The sequence below is a fragment of the Cryptotermes secundus genome, unplaced genomic scaffold, assembly GCF_002891405.2.
Source record: "Cryptotermes secundus unplaced genomic scaffold, Csec_1.0 scaffold1025, whole genome shotgun sequence".
Taxonomy (NCBI): domain Eukaryota; kingdom Metazoa; phylum Arthropoda; class Insecta; order Blattodea; family Kalotermitidae; genus Cryptotermes; species Cryptotermes secundus.
The window spans coordinates 718878-731975 of NW_019730118.1; the positions used below are offsets into that span (position 1 = coordinate 718878).

The following is a 13098-nucleotide window of genomic DNA, read 5'->3' on the forward strand; positions in this document are numbered from 1 at the left end:
GCCATTTGTAAGTTTCATTCACTGTAATCAGTTTTAAGGCCCACCTTACTTTCGGGTCTAGATGCATCTCGCAGTGTTGTGAACCAAAGTCGTAGGGATCAACGAGATATGAGGAATTCCTTATATAACAGTGTTTGCAGAAACCTCGCTGATTTCGAGAAAATGGCCGTTAAATGTGTGCCATCGAAAGCGTTATCGAACTTCTGCTGTTGCCCAGGCAATCTGGTGGTCATGCAAGTCGAAGTCAGAGTCACGTTACCACCGACAGTCAGTCCGTCCGTCTTGGTGTCGGACCCCATCTGGAGCGCATGACCACATTTTAATTACCATGTGACACCTATGGATTTGTCGATGTAGGACGTTCTCTCTGACGAGAGGGCGGGTCTGTCATTTATCTGTCATAGCAGTGTAAGAAACTTATGCGCGTATGTATTATAGCCGTCAGTTGTTAATATGTACGCAGTATTTAGTTTACATGTATAATACATGGCCTCTGTCAGTCCACGCTGAGGATGTAGTAACTTCCCCAATTTACAATTCTTATATAGACTCGTCATGACCTTATAATACCACCTTGTACTTTCTGTTTTTGTTGTACTGAATGGTTGATGTGCCTCAAGACCTCTTAGGGGAAATTGAATGCACAATGATATTTTTTTCTTTTTCTTGCTAGTCTTATCGAGGCGGAAGTGGATACCAAGGTCAGAGGTTACAAATGCACCGGAAGCGGATGTGGTATGGGAATCCTATGAAATACCGGACAGGCCCAGAATAAGTTCCCACAAATAAAAGGTGCATCCATAAAGTTGGGAGAAAAACTAGCGTGTTTCGATTTTAAAATAGCAATTATTTTCGTTTCGACCGCTTCTGTGGTCTAGTGGTCATAGTTCCTGGCTACAGATCCGGATGTACTGGGTTCGATTCCTGGTGCTACCAGATTTTCTAAGAAGTAGTGGGTCTGGAACGGGGTCACTCAGCCTCGTGAGGATAATTGAGGAGCTGTTTCAAGGAAATAGCAGCTCCGGTCTAGAAAACCGAGATTAACGGGCGTGGGGATTCTTTGCGCTGACCACGCGACACCCTCTGTCTGTTGAAGTTTGCACCAAGTTCGTCCACAAGCGGCGGTCGCTCGGTCGGTATAGTTTGCTTGCGGACTAAAACCACAGAGTTATGGTTATTACGTATTTTTATTTCCGCCCAGCATACTTCTGACAGTACAGTACTTGAGTTTAGAAAGCAACTAGCTTGTTCTCTAGTATTTTGAAGTGAGTTGTAGCGACTGTATCTTATAATTTATTTAACGACGCCACGTGTAACTCAAGACTATATGGCATCGAATGACTTGATGATAGTGGATAATGCATTGGAAGTGATGGGGAAGGAAGCGGTCATGGTTTAATTTTAGGCATTATCCAGACATTTGTTTGGAGAAGCTGGGGGAACTACGAAATATCTGAGGATAGTCCCTGTTCCGTCCCAGATTCGAACCGTGGCCTCCTGAACATGTCAGAAGCGTTACCGCTTGGTATAGCGGCTTTAATGTAGGCCTATGGAACTGACTGAGTCACGTTGATGAAGAATAGCATATTAATATTTCCCCGGACGGGCTCAGAGCAACTTTTCGTCGTTATGTGCTTAGTGATCAGGCACTGCACACAGTATATTTCTGTATGCATTTTGTGAAGGTGGGTGTAAACTGGCCCATGCACCTAAGTACTATGCATTGATACCTGTGGGGACTTCGAGGTAAAGCTGTGCCGTTCTAAACTTCTACATTCTCCATTCTTACTCTTGCTACCTTACCCTCAAGTAGGTACATATTGGATACATTCTGGATGTAATAAGGAGCCGGTATAGACATGGTGATGAAAAAAGGTTCTTCCCCTGCCAGGAATCGAACCCCGGTCATTGAACCCGTGAGTAGTCGTGACTGAGTTATTCTGGCTGATTGTGTACATTGTAAGCTAATAGTTATAGTACTTATCTTGTAAAATCTAAATTTGGGAGGAAATTGTTTCTTTTCCTTGGGCCAGGATGGTGGTCATAGTTGGGGTAAAGCTGACGGTTACCCGCCAGATGCTAAATGGCGTGACAGTTTTGTAAGCCGTTAGAAAACCATTTTCTCGGTTGTTATGCAAGCCCACATCAACAAGAGTATCAGCAGAATTCGGCTCGAGGCTGTGCCAAGCTAACGATTACTTGCGGAATGTATCGAACTGGTTTGGAAGGTTTCATGATGCTGTTGCAGCTTCTACATAGCTTATCTTTATCACTGAATTATCCGATTTTGAAACTTCGACCATCTTCCATATACGCGACCATGTGTGACCAAGTCCAGGATATCTCATATTTGGAAGGCTCCGGGTCAGTTATCTTAGAGGTCATATGTCATGGTTTCTGTAATGTTTATCTCAGTTTCGTTATGTGAGTGATATTAATTCACATGCTACGAAATATTGCCCATAGAGCTGGTAATAAGGCATGCTTAGTAATTAGATTGTCATTTGTTCGCCCGTTCGTGTGCAACCCCCCCTAATAAGGGGAACTTCTAGTTTCATGCCTTGGAAAATCCAGTTGAAAAATATAGATTTGAGGTTCGCATGGTCGTAAAGATTAAGCATTTACAATCTTAATAGTATGCATCATGTTGTCTGTTATAAACAAGGTACATAAAATGTATATAAAAGTATACTTTTGTATACATATTATGTACCATGTCAAGATTAAGATTATGGCGGTCCGGAAAGCGAAGCCGTGTAGCCTGCTAGATAGGAATTAAGGTTGAATGTTTAATAGAATGAAAAATGTTTATGATTAATTTTCAGTCCTTAATAAAACAAGTATTTTGTTACGAATACTTATTTCATAGGACACAGTATTTTAGAAATTATGACCGAAAGACTGTATTCCTTTAAAATATACCATAGTTTCTTTTTTGTTATGTATATCGGAGTATAGAAGTATACACTTTGTATTTTCCAAAATGCTTGCCTCCCTACACATCTCTCATAAAGCTGACATTAAGTGGGCATAGGGGACAGTTTCGAACTGTTGACTTTTGTTTGGCTTCTATCAGAACTGTTAATGAATAGACTTCATTCTCTTCAACAGGTGTTTCCTGTATTATATAATATTGGAACATATAACCAATGGGATTCGGCTTGTCGGCTGTAAGTAAAGCCTCAGTGATAGTAAGTCAGCAACATCGCTATAATTAATAGTATTTCTTCCGACAAGGGATCTCTCGCTTGGACTGAACTCGAAGGTCATTGACCAAAATTTGCTGTAGCGCGAGGACAGTATCGCTTTCGGGAACGGTCAACAAAGTGAAAGACTTTATGCCACTATAAGCTAATATAACAAGAAATATGATTGTCAACGTCTTTTCAGAGTATGTAATGAAATAGCTAACTTCATGATACAGAGATCTTCAGAAGCGGATTGCCTTTAAGCTTGTCAAGTTCCCCACGTTTCGAGGAACATGAAGGTTCATTCGCATGTTTACAAGAGGCCGCCGTTGGATCTTATCTAGAGTTGGCGAATTCACTTCATACCCTCATACATTTTTTCTTTATTACCATTTTTAATATTACCTTTACATTTATTCGACGGCCTCTGTGGTCAGTGGTCATAGTTCCTGGCTACAGATCCAGAGGTCCGGGTTCGATTCCCGACGCTACCAGATTTTCAGAGAAGTAGTGGGTCTGGAACAGGGTCCACTCAGACTCGTGAGGATAATTGAGGAGCTATTTCAAGGAAATAGCGGTTCCGGTCTAGAAAACCGAAATTACCGGTCGTGGGGATTCGTTGTGCTGACCACGCGACACCCTCTATCCGCTAAAGTTGACACTGACTTCGCCGACAAGCGGCGGTCGCTCGGTCGGTATAGTTCGCTTGCGGACTGAAACCACGGAGTCTGTTTTTGTTTGTTTACATTTATTCCGAGGTTTCCCTTGAGGTTTTCCGACTAAAATGTGTGTGCATTTATTTTGTCCGTCATGCATGCTTAAGTGCCCTATCATCGCATTCTCTTTGACTTCAACAGCGAAATATTATCTGGTGATGAGTGGGTGTTGAAATCGTGACGCCCTTCATTTTGTAGTTTTCTGCATTTGCCTTTTATTTCCTCTCTCTGAGGGCCAAATATTCACCTCAGCACTTTACTCCATACTCAGACATATTTGTTTTCTCAAAATACCGGCCACCATAGAAAATAATTATGTAACACCAATTACTACTGAAATTGTAAACTAACATGAAATATATTTTATACCACGTCCTATCCATATGCTTGACTTGACTTAATTCCTTCAGTTCCGAGTGGAACATTGGGCTCCTATGAACCTTCTCCATCTTCTCTGGTTTGCCAATGCCTTAATCTCCCTCCAGGTTTTTCCCATCTCTGTTATTTCCTCTTCTGTTGTCCTTATCCAAGTTTTCTTTGGTCGTCCTCTCCTTCTCGCACCTTGGGGGTTCCAGTCTAATGTACCTTTCTCTATGGCGCCAGCTGATTTCCTTAAAGTGTGTCCGATCCATCTCCATTTTGACTTTTTAATTTGGATGTCAGTTGGTTCCTGTTTTGTGATTTCCCACAGAGAATTACTTACTACTAGTACTGGTTACTGTTAAAGTACTTATTCAGCTTGCTTCGTTACAGATTAAAACCAAACTAATATTGATAAATTCTGTTCCAGAACGCATCGCATCTTGTTTATTGTGATCTTAAAGTTTTGCTAAGCAGAAATGTGCTATTGAATGTAAAACTGTACGAAACCTTTGAGTCAGGTTTGTGATCAGATAACACGCACATTACTGAGTTGTGACTGCTTAGTTAGTTAGTTAGTTAGTTAGTTAGTTATTTGAGAGGGTGGGTTTCCCCATGCACTTAGACCTGTCTTGGTCCATTGTGCTTCCCTCTACAATATTCTACCAGTCTCTATATATTACCGGTACTGGTGCTTACCATCAGTCCCGCCCAGCCAGCGAGACCGGCTCTACTAGCTGAGAGGTATCTATAATGCTTCCCCCATCTACCAGAGGTATTAGGGACTGCTGTTGGGCGGGAAACGTCCGTTAATTTGGCTCAGTGACCTCCTTTGGAGATATGAGGTTCTTTTACGTGCCGTAAAGCTACGACACGGGACCCACGGCTTAAAGTCCCTCCCGGAGGACTTGTTCCCTGATTTTTTCCGCCCTTAAAAATTCGACGACCTCCGCCGGGTATTTGAACCCGCGTACTACGAGTCATGAGGTGGGAACGTTACCTGTAGACTACGGAGGCCGCTTGTGACTGCTTACTGACTAGACAAACTTGGGAGTTTCTGAGCAAGGATGGAAGATTCGCTTAAGATTAGAGCCTTCTGGGATGTGACGCTGTGTAGTCTTGTAGATATATACGAACCGGGCTGCACGACATCTCATCATTTGCCATCGTGAGAACTTCAAATCTCACGCAATTGTTGTTTGCTTACACGTCCAGGTCGGCTCTCGGGCCCACTCAGCCTGTGTTCAAACAGATAAACTACATTTTTCGATCACTCTCACAGAAGGAACGCAGCTACACAACAGTCTCAGTGTATAGTCCCTTAACACTTTATATTATTTTCTACACTTCAGATAAGGCGTAGGAAATGGATAAATACGATAGCATTTGTTTATTTCTCCAGGACGCTATCTTGTATCGTCGTTTTTGCGCACAACCGTGTCCTGCCCACTTCTTCCAGTTCACCATTCAGCGTCATCCTTACATCTGCTAGTCGACGCTATGTAAATCTTGCAGTTGATACGCGATAATATACAACCGACGGAACATAATGCACCTGCTGTTTCATATCTTTTTGTGTTTGCGAAACAGTGAGGAATGTGGTGTCTTCATGTGATACAAATTCCACCCTACACTCATGCTCCTTAAGCAGGGCATCTTAACCCTCTCCGCCACTCGACCCCATTTGTTATACCAAAATTTCCACATTTCTTCCCTTCCCCAGAAAATGTTATTTTGGGTTCAGTATTTCTTCTCAGGCAATTAGTAGTAATTATTATTTGCGTATTTCAACGAACTCAGAAAGTAATTGCGCTATTAAAATACAATATTTAAGTCACGAAATAAGAAAACGTCGCACTAAAACTTAGACGTATAAATTTACCACGCCATCCAGACCGGTCCAGGGGCCCACCCAGCTTCCTTCCCAGTGGGCACCGGGGGTAAAGCGACCGCGGCGTGAAGCTGACCACTCACCTCAACCAGTGTCGAGGCCAAGATACGTGGATCTATACATCCACTCCCCCATACGCCTTCATGGCATAGCACTTAATTAGTTAAGCATAGGAACAACTTTCCCTTTAAATGAAGAATTGTGTAATTAGGATACAGAGGGAAAAGGAAAGTATATGCATGTACTGGGTAACAGTGATAAGAATAGTAGTAGTAACATCAATGAAGAACGAAATCTGAACAAAAATTGTTATTTTGTTGACAGTCCACAAGCGGTTGTCATTGCTTAACATAACCCGTGAAGCAGAACTGATTTCGGTTCCAGAAAGGTTTCATTCCCGCTATGGAATTCTCACACGTCCCTTCGGGAGAGTATGCCAGAAGTTAAGAAGGAATTATGGTGGGCAAGATTAAGTTGCAGCCTTTATGAAATATTCTGACCTGGTGACTTACCTCCCGTCAGGATTAGACTGCGAGAAACAATGTCCTCGTCGTATGTAAGATTTGAGGCTTTCACGGCGGTGACTATGAAGAAAGCAGTCTTCTGGGATTTGGCACCGTGTATATGTGGTGTTAACCGACGTTTCGGAGGAACGTATCGCCTCCATCTTCAGGATAGAAGGAAAAAAATATAAGAAATCCGCAGACCGGTCTGCTTTTGCCGGTTCTCACGGTCTCTTCGCTTGCGGATTTCTTATATTTTGCTCCTACCCTGAAGATGGAGGCAATACGTTCCTCCGAAACGTCGGTTAACACCACATATACACGGTGCCAAATCCGAGAAGACTGAAGATGGAGGTGATACGTTCCTCCGAAACGTCGGTTAACACCACATATACACGGTGCCGAATCCCAGAAGACTGAAGATGGAGGCGATACGTTCCTCCGAAACGTCGGTTAACACCATATATATATATATACACGGTGCCAAATCCCAGAAGACTGCTTTCTTCACTGTCCTCGTCGTTTGCAGACAGTCCAGGTTCTACTTAGGTTATTTAGCAACGCCGTCAGGACTACAAAAGCTACCCAGTGTTGGTATGGGTGGGAAGATGAAGGCGAGTGGTGCATTAGGATATGGAAAGAGCCTGCAGTGGTCAATTTCAGGGCACTATTTTTCATTGTCGTGTAGAAAGAGGAACACTGAAAGTTGTAACATTTACAGAGAATTGGTGAATGACTAATTTTTAATTAAGCCACAGGACAGCCCCGTAGGAAACGGAAAAGGATGAGGATAATTCTTGGTTTATTTAACGACGCTTTTTCAGTAACACAGTGTACACAGCGCTGGATGAGAGGATGGCTGTGAATGATGAATTTGAAAGATGTGAGAGGAAGTGATTGTGACCAAATAAATATACTGGAGGAGTCGAACAGACACGCGTGAAACCTTGGTCAGGACAGCTGCCTGTATGCAGAGAAGCGAAACGAAACAGGAACTCTAACCATCGCCGCGGCGTTAAGTAGGACAATTGGAACGTTAACGATAAAATCGTGACTGGACCTACAACGGACCTACAGGATCAGAACCATGAAAGTGACGACTGTAAGGTTAACTGCGTTGTGTTTTCTGGATACTGTGTAATGCAGGAGTATCAGATTGGTTTGATTCGGCAGCGGTTTGGCAAGAAAGTCCGTCTTTCTCTCTGCCAGACAAGCGGGGGTTGGTGGGGGTGGGGTGGAGGAGGGCATGCACCCCTTGCGATATCGACTGGTTCGCTGGCAGAGCAGAGTAAGTAGGCCGTCATCGGCATGCCTCCACCGAGCTTCTCGCCCAAAGCAGACAAGCTAGGCAGTAACCCCGTAACCTTGACGAAAGATATCTGCAGCTCACGTCCGCTCCTCGTGGTAATGGGGGTTGTGAATGTACATCTATCGGGTGCACGAACTTCAGTTCTCAGTTGAATTGAATTGACGGAATTAGGCATCCAAAATTACTTCTGGATCAATGGCTCTTGCAACATTGCTGTGAATACAGATGGATCTGTTTCCTGATGAGCCAGTGATTTTGACTCGACCAACATAACATGAAGGCGTATGGAGGAGTGGGTGTATAGATCCACATATTCTTGCCCTCGGCACTAGTTGGATGTGAGTTGTCAGCTTCACGCCTTGGCCACTTTACCCCCGGGAAAGAGCCCCCGGTACTCATTGTATAGGAGGGTGGGTGGACCTCAGATCCGGTCTGGACGATTGCAGAAGAGAAAATTATCGACCCTACCGGGACTCGAACTGCGACCTCTTGGTCGTCTAGCCCGTGGCCAGTCGTTGTACAGACTACGCTATCCCGGCTTCGCCTCGACTAACATAAGTTTAATATTAAATCTTTAAAATTTGCGTCGGAAGATCTCTTTTACATTCAACCAAACGTTGGGAGCACATATTTCTTAAATAGAGTCTGAAGGTTACTGTGATTGAGGCAGTGAGCTGCTGCAAGATGGTGGAGGTACATTTCGTATATGAGAGGGCTCTCGATTTTGGATAGTTACAGGCTAGAATATTAGAAAAGGGGGGTTGGTGGATCATGCCTCGGAACCCGAGAACATTGTTTTCTGGTAACACGACAGTTCCAACCGTAGAATAGGGCAAGGAGAGCTATTTCAGAAATATGCCTCAGCTACTACTCGTAGAAGATAAATCAGATGCAGCGTTATTTCGTCAGGCATACATGAGTGAACTGGCAGTAACCAACGAACTCCTCAGAGGTATAATGGTATAAGCCAGGCTCTTCATGTTTCAGGAAGTTAAAGGTTTTAAATTTTGGTTTATAATTGAATCTTGGCTAAACACAAAAGCAAATATCATCAGAAAGATCCAAATTTCTTATATTAATGTTCGTTGCATTTTTACTGTATCATCAATATTGTGTGTGAGACAATTTTATTATTTTCTTCTCGACACATTGTCTGTACAGATTCGCTGTACGCATGTATTAATTACAGTTCTTAAATTTACCCTTTGTTTTCGTCTATCCTCCCTACATTGGCAAGTGTTTACATAATGGAAGTGCTTTTCGAGTATTTCAGGTGTATATGTTTAGGTAATGTCTCTTTTGTATGAAGAGAGGCACGCGGTAGTGTAGCACTATGCTACAAGCCGGAAGGTCACGGAATCGAATCCCGATGGGGTGAATTTTTTCAACTTACCCAAACCTTCCAGCCGCAGTATGGCCCTCGCTTCGACTCAGCTTCTAACAGAAATGAGTACCAGGAATATTCTTAGAATATTCTTGGGGGTAAAGGGCGGCCGGCGCGTAAGGCTGACAACATTGCCGCCATCTATGAGCCGATTATCTAGAAAATGTGTGAACCTCAACATCTCACAACCCTATGGGCCTCCACCGCCTGTTACAGGGATACATTTACTTACTTACTTTACTTACTTTACTTACTTTTTACTCTTTTGTATGAAACGTGTGTAGAGCTGCCATGTCTTCATAGAGTAAAGAAATTATTCCTTATTTTTTCTCTTCATAAGGGCTCGAAGCTCACTGGTTCCTTCGCGTCGCTCACTGGTTCCAAATACCGAAGACCAAATGACCGATAGGTAGGTTGAACAGATAAAGCTAAAATATGCCTTTCGTTTTAGTTCTGTGCTTGTTTTATCGTGTAAAATAAAGCGAACTGGCTGCGGCTAGGCTTAACGTCAGGACCCTGAAGTCGGTGAGCCTTGTCTTGTGTAACATTTTACACGCAGCTTCGTTTCTCACTCAAGTCAATTGAATCATAAACCAGTTTACTTTAACTTTAGCTCTGCCTTTGGCTTTCTTCCATCTTGTTGCAAATTTTGTTAGAGCTAAAGTTGAAAGGGTCTGCATGTTTCGTCACACTCCACAATAGCAAATGAAAATGAAACTAAATAATATTCGTGGAAAAATAGAAAATAAGAAACAAAGGCAGTAAAATAATAACAAAAGGCTACTACTACTACTACTACTACTACTACTACTACTACTACTACTACTACTACTACCTACTACTACTACGACCACCGCGTCGCCCCCGCCACCGTCGCTACTGTTACAGTAGCAGAGAGTGGCAGATCTGGCTTATAACACTTTACTTGTGAACACAGTTCACTCTTTGTTTTAGGGCTATGTCAAGTGTTGCTCTGTTGTATCAACAAACACATTTATGGCTATTACGTTTCGTCTCCAGATAGAACACACACTACAAAATAAAAAACGTCACTGACTTAGACTGCTCTTCTTCTGAGTCTCGCATAGAAATTTGCCCTTCATTCATAATCATTTAAAGTAGAAGGAACTTGGGAATTTAACTCTATCAAGCAAAACCTTTCATGTACTTTTCGACTTATTTCCGAAATAACTAAAACACTTACGTAAAAATGGTTCTTGTTCACTGATCACCGAAACAGAAATAGGGTTTCTGACTGCTGCTTGTATCAGTCGCACATTGCACGATACGAATAGTAGCCTGTAAATCTAATTATATTACGTGGTACGTATGCTTACGGTATAATATACGCCTTTGTGCGATTAGAATTGCTGGGGCCCACACCTAACATTCTCGATTAAAATGTATTCACGAGAACGTATGAAATAATTTCAGCGGTCACAGATTTCCTGGCGTTATGCAACGGAAAGTAGTATAAGTGGCTGACGAAACCTGTGCGTAAACGAAAATGAGTTACGTTCAACGCTAACTGCTTTCGTATTTGAAGAGTTCTGTCTTTTGGGCTATAACACCGTGTAGTCCGTTGAAAGTCAACCGACGTGTCAGAGGAACACCGCCTCCATCTTCAGGGTCGAAGACTAAGCCGAGCGAGAAACCAGCGTGAAAGTAGGTGGGAAGCAGGGCTCTTTATTAGAACGAATAAACGTAATAAACCACATATTCGATTTAGTAGTGGGAACGGGGTCCACTTAGCCTCGTGAGGATAATTGAGGAGCTATTTCAAGGAAATATCGGCTCCGGTCTAGAAAATCGAAATTAACGGCCGCGGGAATTAGTTGCGCTGACCACGCGACACCATCTATCCCCTAAAGTTGGCACTAACTTCGCCGACAAGCGGCGGTCGCTCGGCCGGTATAGTTCGCTTGCGTACTAAAACCACGGATTTTTTTTTTTGTTTTGTTTTAGTAGGTTTTCATTTTCCATGCAGCGTAGCCTGTAAACTATGTTTGTGCTGGAACATAACGATTTGTTCAGTGTATAATATTCGCTGTTATAGGCCTGCTGCTTAATAGAGGAAATTTGTTTTTCGTGAAGGAAGGTAACACATTGCCAAAATAAGTTTTTGCTTTATGTAGAATGGCTAGGGATTTTAAAAATTGCCTAAATAAAGTACATTGTAATTAATTGAAATCTTCAGGGTTTATACTTTGCCTAAAATGGGAGAGGGTTTGCGTAGAATACGTGGGTATTGTGTATATTTCCTGGATTTTACACTTCGCTAGTAACGTACTCAGTTTTAACTAATGAAACGTATATAGAGTGAGGACTTTTGGATTACTGATGAAAGTAAATTGACCTTGGCTTCTTGGGCTTGATTGATTTTGATGTAGTCATGTTTCTAAGGGAGAGGTAACATTTCTTTGAATACATCGCTGTAACATATTTTTGGTGTCAAATCAAAACTGACAAGTTTTGTCACTGTATTCTGAAACCAGTTGTTGGTTGTTTTCCGTTATGAATTATTTATGTGGTTGGCAGATTATAGTAGTTTTCTGTTTATTCTTTTTTGGTACGTGAATCAGACCCTGTGGTTTATTCCTTTCAGAATTCATGAAATGTGTGTCTACCAAACATTTGGCAGGACTCGTACTGGTGTTGGGCTCAAGGGTTGTACCAGTATAAGACAAAACAACGTACAGAGTGGTTCAGAGCTTGCATTAAAATCGTATGCATTTCAGGAATACTTCTCAGTGTGAATGGTGTTTGGTGACTCCGCGTGCTTACTAATAAACGTTCTTAAAGGGCAGGTCAGATAATTAGAACTGTAAGATGTATCGGCATGGCACAGATTTTAATTTTGTCAAACTAACGGTTAAATAAGGAAAGTGGGCTAGAAGCACTTCAGAGGTATTTTTTTTATTGCTAGTGGGGTGGGACTAAGTCCCTTGTACTGCGGCCACTTCTGGCCTATCGTACCGCCCCCAGATGATAGGTGAGGGTGATTGTGGAGCATTTGGTGGAATGAAGATTGGTAGGGGAAACCGAAGTACTCGCAGAAAATGCCCCAGGGCCATTTTGTCCACCACAAATCCCACTTGACCAGACCCCGGGATCGAACCCGGGCCGCCGCGGTGGGAAGCCAGCGGCTAACCGCTTGAGCTATAGCGCGGCCTAACTTCAGAGGTATTATTATTATTATTATTATTATTATTGGAGGGGGTGGGTTTCCCCAGGCACCGCGACCAGTTTGATCTATTGTACGCCCCCCTGTGATATTCTATGAGTCTCTATACCCTACCGGTACTGGTGCGTGCCATCAGTCCGGTTTCTACATGCTTCCCCCATCTACCAGAGGTGTTAGAGACTATTGTTGGGCGGGAAATGTCTTCAATTTGGCTCAGACGTCTCCTTGAGACATGAGGTTCTTTTACGTGCCTTGAATCTACGACACGGGACCCACGGCTTAAAGTCCCTCCCGGAGGACTTGTTCCCTGAATTTTTCCGCCGTTTAAAAATTCCACGACCTTCGCCGGGTTTGAACCCGCGTACCTTGAGTCATGAGGTGGGAACGTTACCCCTAGACTACGGAGGCCGCTAACTTCAGAAGTAACTCATCTGCCTGAATTCATATTTTAATCATCTGGCAAAAGGAAAGAAGGCAAAGCTGTCCCTATGCTTAACTAATTATGCATTACGCCATGAAGACATATGGGGGAGTGGATGTATAGATCCACATTTTCTTGATTT

General features: G+C 42.8%; 1 protein-coding gene across 5 annotated transcripts in view; it reads left to right on the plus strand.

The window, feature by feature from the left end:
* LOC111866266 (clustered mitochondria protein homolog) overlaps positions 1 to 13098 on the plus strand; it is a 125801-nt gene that overhangs the window by 12535 nt on the left and 100168 nt on the right. Inside the window, exon 2 of one of the 5 annotated variants that reach the window (XM_023855048.1) lies at positions 3112 to 3170. The exons of the other annotated variants lie outside the window; for them this stretch is intronic. The gene's annotated coding sequence lies outside the window, so the exon portion shown is untranslated. The remainder of the gene's footprint in view (positions 1 to 3111; positions 3171 to 13098) is intronic. 5 annotated transcript variants of the gene reach the window in all.